General features: G+C 42.5%; 1 pseudogene across 1 annotated transcript; it reads left to right on the forward strand.

Moving 5' to 3' along the window:
* Positions 1-15,087: 15,087 nt before the first annotated feature.
* LOC308241151 (large ribosomal subunit protein eL15-like) lies at positions 15,088-16,021 on the forward strand (annotated as a pseudogene). The gene is made up of 2 exons: positions 15,088-15,259; positions 15,562-16,021. The product of its transcript is annotated as a large ribosomal subunit protein eL15-like (transcript).
* The last annotated feature ends 602 nt before the right edge of the window (positions 16,022-16,623 follow it).

Here is a 16,623-nt window from a genome sequence, read left to right on the forward strand (position 1 = left end):
AATTAGGAGTTTTTATGTTTAGACTATGCCAAGTGGTTACTTTTGATCTCATAGTTTGTAGGGTCATCATATTGGCCTCCCCTGAGCTGGTCAGGGTTAGGATGTGGCCACTTTCATCCATGGAGTTGAAAGGAATTTTAGAGACAGGAAAGGCCGTTTTCAGGAAGGGGGATCCTTGGAAGTAGAAGACATACATAATGGGTAGAGACAGCTCCTAGTCACCAGATTGCTTCTCTTACACTCACAGAGGACAGAGCAATGTTACAAGATAAGGGGTCGGAGAAGGGGGGTGGGGGCACCGAGTGAGCTATGAACATTTGGAACTAATACCATGTAAGGAATAAGGAGAAAGTATCCAATTAGGAAAGCATGGCAGACATAAATTAAGGAAGAGTCCAATTAGAAAGTATCATGTTCAGACAAAGAAGTTACCAGCATATATAAACCAATAGACAAAGAAACTCAGGGGACTAGATTTTTTCCATTAGAGAGAGAAAGCAGGTTTCCCAATTTGGGGACCCCTCCCCAGAGGTAGTTTGTATAAAATTATAATAAATTTCTACACTTTTGCCTAAAAATCTTTTAGTTTGAGAATTTTATTCTTCAAACTTCGTAGGACAAGAACCCACAATGAGATTTTGAGCTTGCCGAATTCCACATCTCAGAGTGAAGGGATTATGTCCTTATATGAGCACTGATTTTAGGTATTAACTACATGGACCTGAAATTAGTCCCTAAAAAAATACATTCTTCCAAAACTGAATCAGTAAGAATCAGAAAACCTGAATAGGCCTATAATATCGATGAAATAGAAGCAGTAATAAAAATAATTCCCAGCAAACAAAAGGCCTTGTCTATATGTCTTCACAGGGAATTTTTATCAAACCTTCAAAGAAGAACTAACACCTATACTCCTCAAACTATTCCAAAAAATCAAAGAGGAAGAAACACTTCCAATCTCTTTTGATTAGCCCAGCATTGTACTAATTCCAAACCAGATAAGCACACTACAAAGATAGAGAATTATAGGCCAACTAGAGGTTCAGTGCACAAAATTCTTGCACTGGGAGGGGTGTCCCTCAGCCTACCTGCACCCTCTCCTATCTGGGACCCCTCAGACATCCCTCTCACAATCTGGGACTGCTGACTCTCAACCATTCACCTGCCTGCCACCCTGATCACCCCTAACCACTCTGCATGCCGGCCCTATAGCCCCCAACTGCCCTTCCCTGCTGGCCAGGTAACCCCCAACTGCCCTCCCCTGCCACCCTGGTTGCCCCTAACTGCTCACTCCTGCTGACCTGGTCTGCCCCAACTGCCCTCCCCTGCAGGCATGGTCCCCCCAACTGCTTCCCCCTGCCGGCCTGGTCAGCTCTCACTGCCCTCCCCTGCAGGCCTGGTCCCCCCCAACTGCCCTCCCCTGCAGGCCTGGTCACCCACAACTACCTTCCCCTGCTGGCCATCTTGTTGCAGCCATCTTTGACCACATGGGGGTGGCCATCTTGTGTGAGGGTGTGAGGGTCAATTTGCATATTACCTCTTCATTATATAGGACATCCCTGATGAACATAGATGCTAAAATCCTCAACAAAATATTAGCAAGTCAGACCCAGCAATCCTATATAATAAAAGGCTAATATGCTAGGTGTCCAGTTGACCGGTTGACCTTTCAACCAATCAAAGCGTAATATGCTAATGATATGCTAAGGCCACTCAACCACTTGCTATGATGTGCACTGACCAGCAGGGGGCAAACAGTCTACCAGTCGACCAGTTGCTATGACGTGTGCTGACCACCAGGGGGCAAACGTTCCAACCGGTAGTTTACTTTGCTACTGGGGTCTGAATGATCGGGACTGAGTGAGAGAGACTGGGCCAAACATGCCCTGGAGCCCTCCCGAGGTCCCTCCCCTGCTGGCCAACCTCCCGTGTCTCTCCCCGGCCCTGATCATGCACCAGTGGGGTTCCTCAGCCTGGCCTGCACCCTGACACAATTGGGGACCACTCAGGGTATGTCAGAGAGCTGATTTCAGCCCGATCCTGCAGGCCATGCCTAGGGACCCCACTGATGCACGAATTTGTGCACCAGGACTCTAGTATATTAAAAAGATCATTACCATGACCAAGTCGCATTTATCCCAGAGATGCAAGGTTGGTATAATATTTGCAAATCAATAAACATGTTACATCACATAAACAAATTGAAAGACAAAAATCACATGATTATATCAATAGATGTAGAAAAAGCTTTCAACTAAATCCAATAACCATTTTTGATAAAAACCCTCAGCGAAGTGGGAATAGAGGGAGCATGTCTCAACATAATAAAGGTCATATATGTCAAACCTACAGCCAACATCATACTCAATAGGCAAAAACTGAAACCATTTTCCCTAAGAACAAGAACAAGACAAGGATGTCTACTTTCACCACTGTTACTCAACATAGTACTGGAAGTTCTAGCCACAGCAATCAGACAAGAAGAAGAAATAAAAGGCATCTAAATTGGAAGGAGGTTGTAAAACTCTCATTATACACAAATGGCATGATATTGTATATAGAAAACTCTAAAGACTCCACCAAAAATTACTAGGTTTAAAATGAATTTGGCAATGTAGCAGGATACATAATTAATGCCCCAAAATTGGTGGCATTTTTATACACCAGTAATTAATTCTCAGAAAGATAAATTAAACAAACAATACCATTTATCATTGCAACAAAAAAAATAAGATACTTAGGAATAAATATAGCCAAGGAGGTAAAAAACTGTACTCGGAAAATGATAGGACATTGAAAAATGATAGAAAAGATATAAACAAGTGTTCATGGTTTGATAGAATTGACATCATTAAAATATGCATACTACCCAAAGCAATCTAGACTCACTGCAAACCCTATTAAAATACCAATGGCATATTTCACAGATCTAGGAAAATACTTTAAAAATTTATAGGAACCAAAAAAAGACCCTGAATAGCCACAGCCATTTTGATAAAGAAGAACAAGTTTGAGGAATCACAATACCAGATCTCAATTATACCACAAAGCCACTGTACTGAAAACAGCCTGGTACTGGCACAAGAACAGACGTATAGACCAACAAAACACAGACCCCAGAAATCAAACCAAGCCATTACGCTCAATTAATGTTTGACAAAGGAGGCAAGAGCATACAATGCAGTCAAGCCAGTCTCTTCAATAAATGGTGTTAGGAAAATTGGACAGATACTTTCAAAAAAGGTACACTAGACCCCCAAACACCAAACACAAGAATAAACTCAAAATGGATGAAAGATTTAAACATAAGTTGTGAAACCATACAAATCCTAGAAGAAGCCATAGGCAGCAAAATCTCTTGTAGCAATATGTTTATGGATACATCTCCTAGGTCACAGGAAACTAAGGAGAAAATAAAAAAAAATGGGATTACATCAAAATAAAAGCTCTGCAAAGCAAAAGAAATCACCCACAACGTGAAAAGGGAGCCCACTTCATGTGAGAACATATCTGGCAATGATACATCTGATAAAGGCTTAATATCTCAAACACATAAGGAACTCTTACAACTTAACAAATGGAAGACAATCCAATTGAAAAATGGGCAAAGGACCTAAATAGACACTTCTCCAAAGTGGACATACAGATGGCCAAGAGACATATGAAAATGCTCAGATGCAAATTAAAACTACAATGAGGTATCACTTCACACCTGTCAGAATGGCTACCATCAACAACTCAACAAATGACAAGTGCTGGCAAGGATTTGGAGAAAAGGGAATCCTAGTATACCGCTGGTGGGAATGCAGACTGGTACAGCCATTGTGGAAAACAGTAGGGAGTTTGCTAAAAAAAAAAAAAAAAAAAAAAAAAAAAATTAAATATGGAACTACCATTTAACCCAGTCATTCCACTTCTAGGAATATATCCCAAGAGACCCGAAACACCAATGGGAAAGAATGTATGCACCCCTAAGTTCATAGCAGCACAATTTACAGTAATTGAGATCTGGAAATAGCCCAGGAGTCCATTGTGGATGAGTGGATAAAAAAGCTGTGGTTTATTTACACCATGGAATATTATGCAGCAGTAAAAAAGAAGAATCTTTTACCTTTTGAGACAGCAGGGAGAGACCTGAAGAGTATCATGCTAAGTGAAATGAGTCAGTCAGAGAAAGACAAGTATCACATGATCTCACTCATATGTGGAATCTAATAAACAAAATAAACTGACAAATAAAATAGATCTAGAGACATAGAAGCATAGAACACACTGTGGTATCTTAGAGGGAATGTGGGGGATGGTGGGTTGGTGGGTGGGAAGAGATCAAACAAAGAACTTGTATGCAAATATGCATAACCCAAGGACACAGACAATAGGGTGGTGAAGGCCTGGGGCGGGCTAGAAGGGGTTAATAAGGGAAAAATGGAGATATATGTAATAGTTTCAGCAATAAAGATTTAGTTTAAAGAAAGAAGCTTATCAAACCACCCAAAAATATTTTAAAAAATGAATAAAGTGGTAATTAAGGTAAAACAAGGTCACATGGGTGGGCCTTAACCTAATATGAGTGATGCTTTCGTAACAAAGAGGAAATTTGGACACAGACACAGCAGGAAGACCACATGAGGACATGGCCATCTACAAACCAAGGAGAGAGGCCTCTGAGGAACCAACCTTACTGTCACCTGGATCTTGTACTTTCAGCCTCCAGAACTGTGAGAAAATAAATTTCTGTTGTTTAAGCCACTCTGCAGCCACAAGAAACTAATTCAGATTCCAGGAAACACAGTGATTTCTTTTGGATTTTTAAAATGCAAACAAGTACCTAAACTGCAGAGATGATTTTCTCTTTATCCACATCATGTAAATATTCTGGGTCAAGATTATATTTCTGTAAGTTCAGATCTTTTGCCTTCCCCTTTTGATCATGTGTTTGTGGTCATGTTGATGTGAGAAATGTCCAAACTATTAGAAAATTTTTGTAAGAGTTTATTGGAGCTAAAAATGACAATTGCTAGAAAGCAAGATCTCAGATGCTTCAGAGAATAATAGTTTGCAATTTTTTTTATACATTTGGAATAAAGGAAGGAATGTAAGGAAGATTACATAAAGGTGGGAGAAAGCAAGGCAGGGATCCATTATAGGATAGTTAAGGTTATGTGTTCACTTGAGGGTGGTTACCCCTTTGAGGGATATTACTTCCGGTATTTCTAAGACATGTTAACATAGATGCACAAAAACACAGAGAGGGTTAGCTTAAAACCTTTCACTAAAGAAATTATGGCTCTGGGCCATAAATGTCCACCTTTGTCTGCCCTATTAAAAAATTATGATAAGATCACTTGTGAGGTTACCTCCCATAGAACTCCTCTTGTATACATAGTCATCTGGTTTCAATTACATCTGCTTCCTTTTGGAAGTAGAATAAATGGGTGAGATGATATATCAGCAGCTCAGGTTCTTCTGTCCTATGTACAGGAGGTGCAGGCCCAGTTCCTGCAGCTCCCCATGTGGCTGGGAAGCTGAGTGCGATCATTCCCCTCTCTGACAACAATGTGGATTAAATGTCATGAGTCATCACTTGGAATTGTGCTACCTGTTCTTGGGGGTTAGAGACTATTCAAAAATTAAATACAACTACCCTCTTGTCAGAGCAAGACTTAGTTGTTTTCTGGGATATTAGGATCCTGGTCTTACGGAGGGGAGGGCCTGATTTGTCTGCACAGCTCTGGGGTGTCATTTACATTGAATGTGTGTTGGGCATGTTATCCCTAGATGTGGGTATCTTCTGGCTCTGCTCATCCTCTGGATTAGTCCTGAAGCATTATTGAAATGTGCTCGAAACTGTGGGAAATGTGAAGGTCACCAGGAATTGAACAGGTGACCTCTTAGTACATGGGACAACTCTCAACCAACTGAGCCCCACTGGTCAGGCTGTATATATGATTTTTATAACAACTCCAGGCCATAGGCAAAGCAGGGACCATGATCTTTATTTACACATGAGGAATTCAGGCCTGCCTGGCCTGGCTCAGTCCTTGAGCATTGACCTATGAACCAGGAGATCACAGTTTGATTCCTGGTCAGGGCACAAGCCTGGTTGCTCGATCCCAAGTGGGGAGGTGTGCAGGAGGCAGCTGATCAATGATTTTCTGTCATCATTGATGTTTCTCTCTCTCTTCCCCTCTTCCTTCCTCTCTGATTTAAATTAAAAAAAAATTTAAAAAGAAGAATTCAGGACAATAATGTTTACTAACTTGCCCTAGAATTTATATGCATAACCCATGGACACAGAAAATAATGTGGTGAATGCTTGGGGAGGTTGGGGGCTGGGTGGAATAGATTAATGGGGGGAAAGGGGGCATCTATAACACTTTCAACAATAAAGATAAATTTTTAAAAATTGCACAGATAGTAAGTGGCAGAACTCAGGGCTAAAATTTAGGTGTCTGATTACAGAGAGAGACAAACAAGAGAGGAAGGTGGAGGTTAAGCTGAAAAACTCAGAAAAAAGACTAAGGAGCTGAACATCCACTAGGGTGTTCTAAGACAATGGTGTGGAAAGGAAAACAGGAAATGGTAATCAAAGGGACAGAGAAGCGATGAGGACCAAGGTGTAAGGGCTGGAATCATACTGCCTTTGTACTTAACTCCAGCCTCCTTATGGTCAATGGTGAAACATAACCTTGAAGGCTGGACCACTATTAATTCTTGTTTTTCCAAACCTCACCTGATTCCTGATATGTTAATCAAAAGTGCACTATGAATGTTTATTGTAAAAACCACTGAGGCCCTGGTTCAGAGGATGATCCAGTAACTGGACAAAGGTGGTGTGGGTGTGGGTGTAGAGGTAAGGAGGGCCTGAACCTGAAGTGGAAAGCCAACTTGATAGTGCTTTTGTTAGCATACGTAGCTAGTTATTAATAAAGGAAGGGAGCAAAGGGAATCAGACATTAATAAGCACAATAAACTAGGGGGCAGAACCTCCTTGGTTCCTGAGGAAGTTACAGCTTCACACACTCCCTAGGGAAACCCGCCATTCCGAAGATCACTGGGAGAAGGGATCTTACATAATAAAAGGCTAATATGCAAATTGACTGAACATCACAACAACCGGTCTCTATGATGTGCACTGACCACCAGGGGGCAGACGCTCAACATAAGAGCTGCCCCCTGGTGGTCAGTGTGCTCTCACAGGGGGAAGCCAGGCTCACAGGTGGCAAGCGCAGCAGCCTTGGCAGGAGCCTCTCCCACCTTCGTAGCAGTTGGACATCCCCTGAGGGCTCCCAGACTGTGAGAGGGCCCAGGCCAGGCTGCGGGACCCCCCTCAGAGTGCATGAATTTCATGCACTGGGCCTCTAGTAGAACAATAAAGGAGCAGGTGCATGTGCAATAGGAGCCAAGATGGTGACCAGAGAGGCTGTCAGTGTAGAAAGAGTGGTTTGGTTAGGGCATGGACCCATCAGAAACCTAGAAAGCTCAGGAAGTTGACTGGTTATTTTGAAAAAGCACCTGGTCCATCCTAAACCAAAGGTAATATTATCAGCTTAACAAAGAAGCCCTTCCACTTCTCACTCTCACCCGATAGATGTACTCGTCCCATTTGTCCGCATGTTTTCTCCATAGCAGCCATGTGGGACTAGCAGCTGCCAGCAGCCCCAGTGGCTGTGGGACTCGGAACTCAGTCCCCAGCTGAAGTGCAGCTGGGAACACTGGCTAAGCTATCCTGATGGTGAAAAAGACTGGACTGGACTAAAACCTTGGCCTGGTGCAAAATTCTGGACACTGGCCCTATTTCTGGGCCTGATGAAGGTAAGATTGAACTTTTCCCATGGAGGAACAGAGATGGGACATTGGGAACCCAGGGGAACGCCTTTGACTTTGCATTCACAATCCTCCCTGTGGGTCTCCTGGAATGCTTTCCTTGGGAATCAGCAAGGACCCACCTCCACTGACAACACTTTGTTTGCTCAAGAAGACAGTGTGTTTTGACCAGAAAGCTGCCTGTGGTCAATTGTAGAAAACATAATTAACCAAACTATTTCTTGCAGACCTTGAGTCAGAAGTATCTTTTTTTTTTTTCAGTTGCATGATTTAAAAAAAAAATAAAATAAAATAAAAGAGGGAGAAAGGGAAGAAGGGAAAGAGAAAGCAAGGAAGGAAAGGAAGAGGGAGGAAAAAAGGGAGAGACATGGAGGGAAGGTGGGAGGGAGGGAAAGATGGGAAGAAATTCCAACTATCACCCTTGGTTTGTTGACTAAATACAGATGAGCCCTAAAAAGGGGAATTTTTCATGTTCCTTTCTTCCACTTCAGCAGTAATCTCTCCTCCCACCTCAGGAATGAAATTCTGGGCTCTGTGCATGCCCTCATGCAAACAGAAAAGTAGTTTATAGCCTCTTGTTTATATTTGTTGTTCCTTGACACACATTTTCGGGAAGACCCACCAGACTTCCTGGCTGGATTGGGTCCCAAACAATTTACTTATATACCCCCCCTTTTCCCTCCCGTTTCTTTTTTTAAAATGTATTTTATTTATTTTTTACAGAGAGGAAGGGAGAGGGTTAGAGAGTTAGAAACATTGATGAGAGAGAAATATCTATCAGCTGCCTCCTGCACACCCCCTACTAGGGATGTGCCCACAACCAAGGTACATGCCCTTGACTGGATAGAACCTGGGACCCTTTAGTCTGCAGGCCAACACTCTATCCACTGAGCCAAACCAGTTAGGGCTCCCTCCAATTTCTTATAGTGAGTGGTCTGTACCAATGAGAGGGTCATTTAATTCCCACCCACTGAGCTGTCTGATCTACAGGTAGATGGCACCCAATTTGTCCAAAACTGAAGAAGGGCTTGGCACAACATGTGTTTTTCGTTTTTATCAATAATTGGTGAATTAACACTTCTCCTTGTAAAAGATAAACAAACAGAGCCACTTTAAAATGGAGTTGGAGTGGACACCCCAGAGGCTCACATGTCTTACAACCTCAAACCTTTAAAATGCTATAATAAGGCAGAATAACCTAAAGCTGCAAAGAAACAAGAAAGTAGTGTAAACCTCAAAAAGAAATATATCTGTTGAGCCCGGCCTGTGTGGCTCAGTGGTTGAGCATTCACCTCTGAAACAGGAGGTCACAGTTCGATTCCCAGTCAGGGCACATGACCTGGTCGTGGGCTGGATCCCCAGTGTGGGGTGTGCAGGAGGTACTTTCAAAAGTACCTTTCTGGCAGTCAAGCCACAAAATGTCGTGTCACAAAATGTGGCAGAAGGGCCAGCCCTAGGAAGAGGGGCAGAAGGACAGTGATTTGGGCAGCCTCATGGCCACACCTCAGCCACTGGCTTGTGGCACATCCAGCCTGGCCTTTTGCAGGTGACCCAAGTGGGAAGGGTCAGAAGCAATGACACAAAGTGCTGCACCCTCTCTGTCCCTCCCCACAACACACAACAGGAAATAGTATTTGGGGATGGGAGGGATAAGAAGAAGATACTTTGGCTGATACAGCTGAGGTCACATCTTTTTTAAAAAATATATATTTTATTAATTTTTTACAGAGAGGAAGGGAGAGGGATAGAGAGTTAGAAACATAAATGAGAGAGAAACATCCATCAGCTGCCTCCTGCACACCGCCTACTGGGGATGTGCCAGCAACCAAGGTACATGCCCTTGATCAGAATTGAACCTGGAACCCTTGAGTCGGCAGAGCAATGCTCTATCCACTGAGCCAAACCGGTTAGGGCTGAGGTCACATCTTTAGAACCCTTTTATTTTCTTCCTTACTAATCTTTGGATTTTCTCCAATTTTTATTGTGATATACATGCATATAACATAATTTTTACCATCTTAACAACTTTAAGCATACAGTCCAGAGACATTAAGTATATTCATATGGTTGTGCAACCATCACCACCATCCATCCACAGAAATATCTTCATCTTGCACAACTGAACCGCCCATTAAACACTAACTCCCCATCTCCCCTTCCCAGCACCTGGCAACCACCCTTCTATTTACACTTTACAGTCTATTGTCTCTGTGAATTTGACTGTTCTAGGGACCTCATAAAAATGAAATCACAGAGTATTTGTCCTTGTGTTATTGGCTTAGTTCACTTAGCATAATGTTCTCAAGGTCCATCTAGGTCATGGCATGTGTCAGCATTTTCTTACTTTTACCATTCCATTGTATGTATACAACACATTTTGTCCATACCCTTCAGAGGACACTTGGCTTGCTTCCCCTTTTTTGGCTATCATGAATGATGTTGCTTTAAACGTGGGTGTACAAACATCTCTTTGAGACCCTGTTTTTAATTCTTTAGGGTGTATACTCAGAAGTGAAAGACCTGGGTCAGATGGTACTTCTATATTTGAGTTTTTGAGGAAGCTCCTTGCTGTTTTCCATAGCAGCTGCATTATTTACATTCCCACTAAGAGTGTACAAGGGATCCAGTTTCTTCCAATTCTCGCTAGAGACCCTTTTGTTAAAAGATGTTTGTGCAGCTAACTGCTCATTTTTCAATGATCTTTTCTGCAGAACCTCTCTTCACATCACCTCCCACCCTCACCTTCCAGCAAGGCAGTTCCCTTTTGCTGCTTCCCCAAACCAGCCCAGAGCCTGCAATCCCTCGCCCTCCCTCACCTTCCAGCAAGGCAGTTCCCTTTTGCTGCTTCCCCAAACCAGCCCAGAGCCTGCAATCCCTCGCCCTCCCCAAAACACTGAGCAGTACAGCCATACCAAGTTCTTTATGTAAGATTGTGGAGCACGACTTCTGCGGACTCACCTGTCTTCCTCAGGCCCCTAACTCTAACTCAGCATCTAATAGAGTTCAAAGGTGCCCTTGTGCTCTGAGGAGGATCTCTTATTCTGTGGACACTTCAAAAACATTCCAATGTTTGTTTAGCCAAGTAACCAGCCTCTCTTTGAAGATTATCTACCGGTATATACATAAAGTAAAAATAGATTCTTACCCCTACTTTCCTAGAAATGCATTATGTGTTTAATTTTAATAAGTTAGGTGTCGTTTTTTTCCTTGAAAATTCAGTTGGCTCCCTTATGGTATAAATTGTTTGGCCATTTTATTATAGCACAGACTTTTGGGACCAAGTTTTGTTTTCATTTTGAGATAGAAGAAAATATACTAAGAAGAAAGCGTTTTAGCACTTCAAAATTACTCAAATAGCAGACAACAACTGGTGACAGGCTCAAAGGTATAGGCTAAAGTCTTTGCCAAGAAGATGAGAAATTCTTTACTGTCTGCTATACAGCAATCACTAACTAATAAACTATTTTTTAAAAATATTTTTTTTATTGATTTCAGAGAGGAAGGGAGAGGGAGAGAGAGCCAGAAACATCAATGATGAAAGAGAATCATTGATTGGCTGTCTCCCGCACACCCGCTAGCCCACAATCTGGGCATGTACCCTGACCGGGAATTGAACCGTGACCTCCTGGTTGATAGCTCAAAGCTCAACCACTGAGCAATGCTGGCTGGACAACTAACCAACTATTTTAAATCAACTTAAACCAGTTGTGGGTTATGAGAAACTCAAATATTCTTTAACTTCAACTCTATTTTGACCTGTCACTTATAACTCAACACCTGCCTATAGGGCCCAGGTGGCTGATGGTAGCTTACAGCAGGGAACTTGGGGACCTGGTATAGTTTCCAGGCCTTGAAATACCAGACAACAGAGCTGGTGGGTAGAGGCCACTTATCTTGGGCCTCAAAGTTAAACTGCTGAAATTATTTTCTAATGAGATTATATGTAAAATCACAGAGATAGATACACTGAAAAGCTGTACAGAAAATACTAACATACAAAAAATTGTAAAATATAAGCATATATATATATATATATATATATATATATATATATATATATGGCTAAGCAACTATCCAACTATCGACTGGCCAGTAAATATGATGTGCACTGACCACCAGGGGGCAGATGCTCAAATGCAGGAGCTGCTGAGCTGTGGTGACTTGACAGTGGAGGTTCTCAGGTGATGCACCTTGGAACCAGAGAGGAGGAAGCCAGATTTCTTGCGGGCCCTGTGATTCCACCAGGCTATGGACCCCACCTGCCAGAGAGACTCTTCTCACTCCACAGATGCCCTTCAAGCTGTGGTGCCACCCCAGGTGCAGCTGGTTGGGGAGGGACCACAGGAGGTTGGCTCCAGGGTGTGCCTGGCCTGTCTCAACCAGTCCCGCCCCACCAGCTACCTTCTAATTAATTTCTTTTGAATGTGCATGAATCTGTGCACTGGATTTCCATAAAAAACTATATAACTACATTTTATAAATCCTCTAGTTAGCTTGGGGATTGCACAACAATATTGCACTGCAGTTTAAAGAGCATTCATTTGTTAAATATAAAATTTTAAAACATATCATAATGTTTGGCATTTCATTATTTTCCTATTAAACCAGGACACTGAAAAAGTTAGATTGGTTGAATTTTTCTGAACCCCTGCAAGGCCCTACTTCATGAACAGAGAACTGCAATGCTATAGCCCTGGGTAATTACACAGAGAAGCAGTGCAGGCCTGAGTGGTCAACACATCTGGACCCTATTTTCCAGCTGGAAAATGAGCTCATGCATTAAAAACTCAGCAAGAAGAGCAAGGCAGGTACAATGGACAATGAAGGTGAAGCATAGTAACCTCCATCTTGTATAAAAACTACTGTTTGAAATTCTCTATTATTGTTAAATAGTCCTGGTTGCCCCTAGCTGCTCTCCCCTGCCAGCCAGGTTGCCCATAACTGCTCTCCCCTGCCAGCCTGGTTGCCACTAACTGCTCTCCCCTGCCAGCCATATTGCCCATAACTGCTCTCCCCTGCCTACCTGGTTGCCCCTAACTGCTCTCTCCTGCCGACCTGATCACCCCTAACCACCTCTGCCTCGGCCCCTGCCACCGTGGCTTTTTCCGGAAGGACATCTGGAAGGATGTCTGGTCTAATTAGCATATTACCCTTTTATTAGTATAGATGCCTGTATTCCTCTATCCTTTTCAATTTCTTCTCATTACAGCAGTCCCTTTAGCATTTCTTGCATTGCTGGTTTGGTGCTAATAAACTCCTTTAGCCTTTATTTTTCTGTGAAGTTCCTAATTTCACTTTCAATTTTGAATGATAGCCTTGGATAGAATAGTTTTGGATTCAGTCCCTTGCTTTTCATTATTTTGTATACTTCATGCCACTCCCTTCTGGCCTGATGCATTTCTATTGAGAAATCAGCTGACAGTCTAATGGGAGTTGCCTGGTAGGTAACTTTCTGTCTCTCTCTTGCAGCATTTAAGATTCTTTCTTTGTCTTTAACATTTGCCATTTTATTTATTTTTTTTTTAAATATATTTTATTGATATTTTACAGAGAGGAAGGGAGAGGGATAGAAAGCTAGAAACATCGATGAGAGAGAAACATCGATCAGCTGCCTGCTGCACACCTCCCACTGGGGATGTGCCCGCAACCAAGGTACATGCCCTTGACCGGAATCGAACCCGGACCCTTCAGTCCGCAGGCCGACGCTCTATCCACTGAGCCAAACCGGTTTCGGCAACATTTGCCATTTTAATTATGATGTGTCTTAGTGTGCTCCTTTTCAGGTTCAGGTCGATGGGGACTCTGTGCTTCCTGGACTTGTATGACTTTTTTCTTCCCCAAGTCATGGGAGTTTTCTGACATTATTGCTTCAAACAGGTTTTCTATTACTTTATCAACTTCTTCTCCTTCTAGTACCCTTATTATGCAGATGTTGCTTTGTTTCATGTTGTTTCCTTAAACTCTCCTGCTGCTTTTTAATTATTTTTTTCCTAATTGCTGCTTTGATTGGGTGTTTTTCTACCTGTCTTCTAACTCACTGATTTAATCCTCAGCTTCTTCTAGTCTACTGTTGAATCCTTCCAGTGTGTTCTTTATTACAACTATGTCATTCTTCATTTCCTCTTGATTCTTACTCCTGTTATATTTCTCATTCAGCTCCTTATAATTCTCATTAAGTTGCTTGCAATTCTCACTCAAATGTTTGATCATTTTTATAACCATTACTTTGAATTCTTTATCTGACAAATTACTTGCCTCCATTTCATTTAGTTTATTTTTTGGCAATTCCTCCTTTTCTTTCAATTGGGAGTTTCATTTCTTTGTCTCTCCATTTTTACTGTCCCTTTGTACTTGTTTCTATGTATTAGATCAAACTGCTATGCCCCCCAGATTTTGTGGGGTGGTCTTATTGTAGTAGGTGTTTTATGAGACCCAGTGGTGCAGTCTCTTAGATCTCCTGAGACAGATGCACTAAGAAAGACACTTACTTTAGTTAATAGCGTTCTGCTGTTGTAGATGAGTTTTGAATGTTATTGTCCTGTTCGTGGATGGATTCTCTTCTTAGGCTGGCTGGCTATGTGGCTCAACCCCAACCACGTCTTGCAAGTTGTTGTGGAGATGCTGACCAAAGAGAACAAAATACAACAAGACAAAACAAAAAACTGTAGAAACAAAACAATGATGTAGACAAGACCTTTATAGCACCAACAAAAACAACCAACAAAGGAGTGAGAATTTGGAAAGAGAAAAGAGAGCAAGAATGATAGGAAAAAAGAAAAAAAGGTTTGATGTGAAAACAAACAAACAGAAAAGCACAAACAAAAGCAACAAGAAAATTGGGGCGGGAGGGTGGGGCAGAATATGTAGTTGCAGTGCTGAAATAAAGAAAATAAGAATAAAGAATTAGAGGAATAAGGGAAGGAAAATGGTTTATAATAAAGGAGGGATAAAGGAAATGCAAAGACAAGAAAAAAGGTTGGCAAAGGAAAATAGAGGAGAAAGTATTTAGACCTAAAATAAGAAAAAGAAGAAAAATGTGAAAGCAGGAGAAAGGAAAAAAAGGAAAAATTGTGTAGTAAAAAAAAAGAAAGAAAAATTAAGTAGGAAAAGGGAAGAGGAAAGTTAGATGTATGAATGAAACAACAGAGACTAGAATAAGAACAAATCAATGAAGTAAATAGATAAAGAATATACATTTGAAAGAGACCAAAGGTGATTGTGGGATGGAGGCTCTTCCTTTACGTCTGCAGGTAAACCAAGATGGGCACTTATAAGTACATCCAGGAGCTATAGAGGAAGAAGCAGTTGGATGTAATGCACTTCCTTCCCAGGGTGCGCTGTTGGCAGTACTGCCAGCTCTCTGCACTCCACAAAGCTCCCCACCCCACCCAGCCTGACAAAGTACACCAACTGGGATACAAGGCCAAGCAAGGTGATGTCATATATTGGACTAGAGGCCCAGTGCATGAGATGCACGCACTGGCGGGGTGGGGGTCCCTCTTGCAGACTGGGAGCCCTGGAGGGATGCCCAAGGGGAGCAGGCCTAAGCCGTCAGTCGGACACCTTAGCGCTGCTGCAGAGGTGGGAGAGGCTTGCGCCACTTCCGCTGCACTCTCCAGCCCAGCCGTGAGCCCAGATTCTGGATGAACAGCACTCCCCTTATGCAAGTGCACTGACCACCAGGGGGCAGCTTCTGAGTTGAGCGTCATAGCAACTGGTTGTTCTGCCATTCAGTCGATTTGCATATTTACCTTTTATTATACAGGATTAGTGTGCATTGTGGTGGTCGCAAATGCCCTGTTCCAATGAGTGCATCCTACTGCTAGCCTGTTCATCATGGTGGTAACCAGCTAAGGTTTGCTTGAAGTCTTCAGTCTGTTGCTGAGGAGTGCTGGAAGCCACTGTGGGGCTCTGAGAGTCCTGAATTCTTACTGGGTTGGTGAATATTCCACATACAAATTTTTTGAGGTTCTCTTCATTGCTCATTTCCATAAGGCTATCAGAAGAAATCCTGACACCTAATGGATCACCAAACCAGTCCACAAGCACAGGGAGATGCGAGGCCTCACATCTGCAGGCCCAAGAGCTGTGGCCTTGGGAAGGGCCACAAGCTCCACCATACTATACTATTGGTGGTTGTCACCGTGCAGCTTGGAAAAAGCATAATAGTCTCCAGCTCCTCCATTACTGCTAATATAAGTAATGTTTGTAAAATTCTTACCTAATTAACAACTTAGGACAGGAAAAAAAAAAGACAATAAATTTAAAAAGGGGGAAAAAAGAAAAGAGAAAAACTAAGAAAAATAGAAGAGAAGAAAAAAGGGAGGAAAAAAGAGAAAAGAAAAAAGTTAAAAACAAAGAAAGTGAAGTGCCCTTTGTTTCAGCCAAGTTTTTAATGCCCCATGGGAACTCACTTTGGATCCCACTCTTCTGCCAATTCTGGGCTTCCTGTTAGGTACTTAGCTGCTAACCACTGTCAGGCACTGTCTTTTGGCTTTCAGCAACCTGCTTGAAGCTCCAAGCGACCCACCCGTCCACTGCTTGTGTCTGTCTGCACAGGCCATGGCTGCAAGCAGGAGGGGCCTATCTGTCCTCTAAAGTAGGTTTGTTAGCAGCATGGAGCCCAGAGCTGGGTTCCCAAACTTCCCCTGGTTCCCTATGCTCCGCCTCTGCCCACCTTTGCCTGTCTGCCAGCTGTCAATCTTACTCAAAAGTCTGTTTCTGAAAGGGCTTTAGATTGGGGAAGTGCTGTTTGGCTTTCAGGGAATAAGTCAGGTACTTTTTCCTGTGTCAGAG

This window comes from Plecotus auritus (genome assembly GCF_963455305.1).
Source record: "Plecotus auritus genome assembly, chromosome: 2".
Classification (NCBI taxonomy): domain Eukaryota; kingdom Metazoa; phylum Chordata; class Mammalia; order Chiroptera; family Vespertilionidae; genus Plecotus; species Plecotus auritus.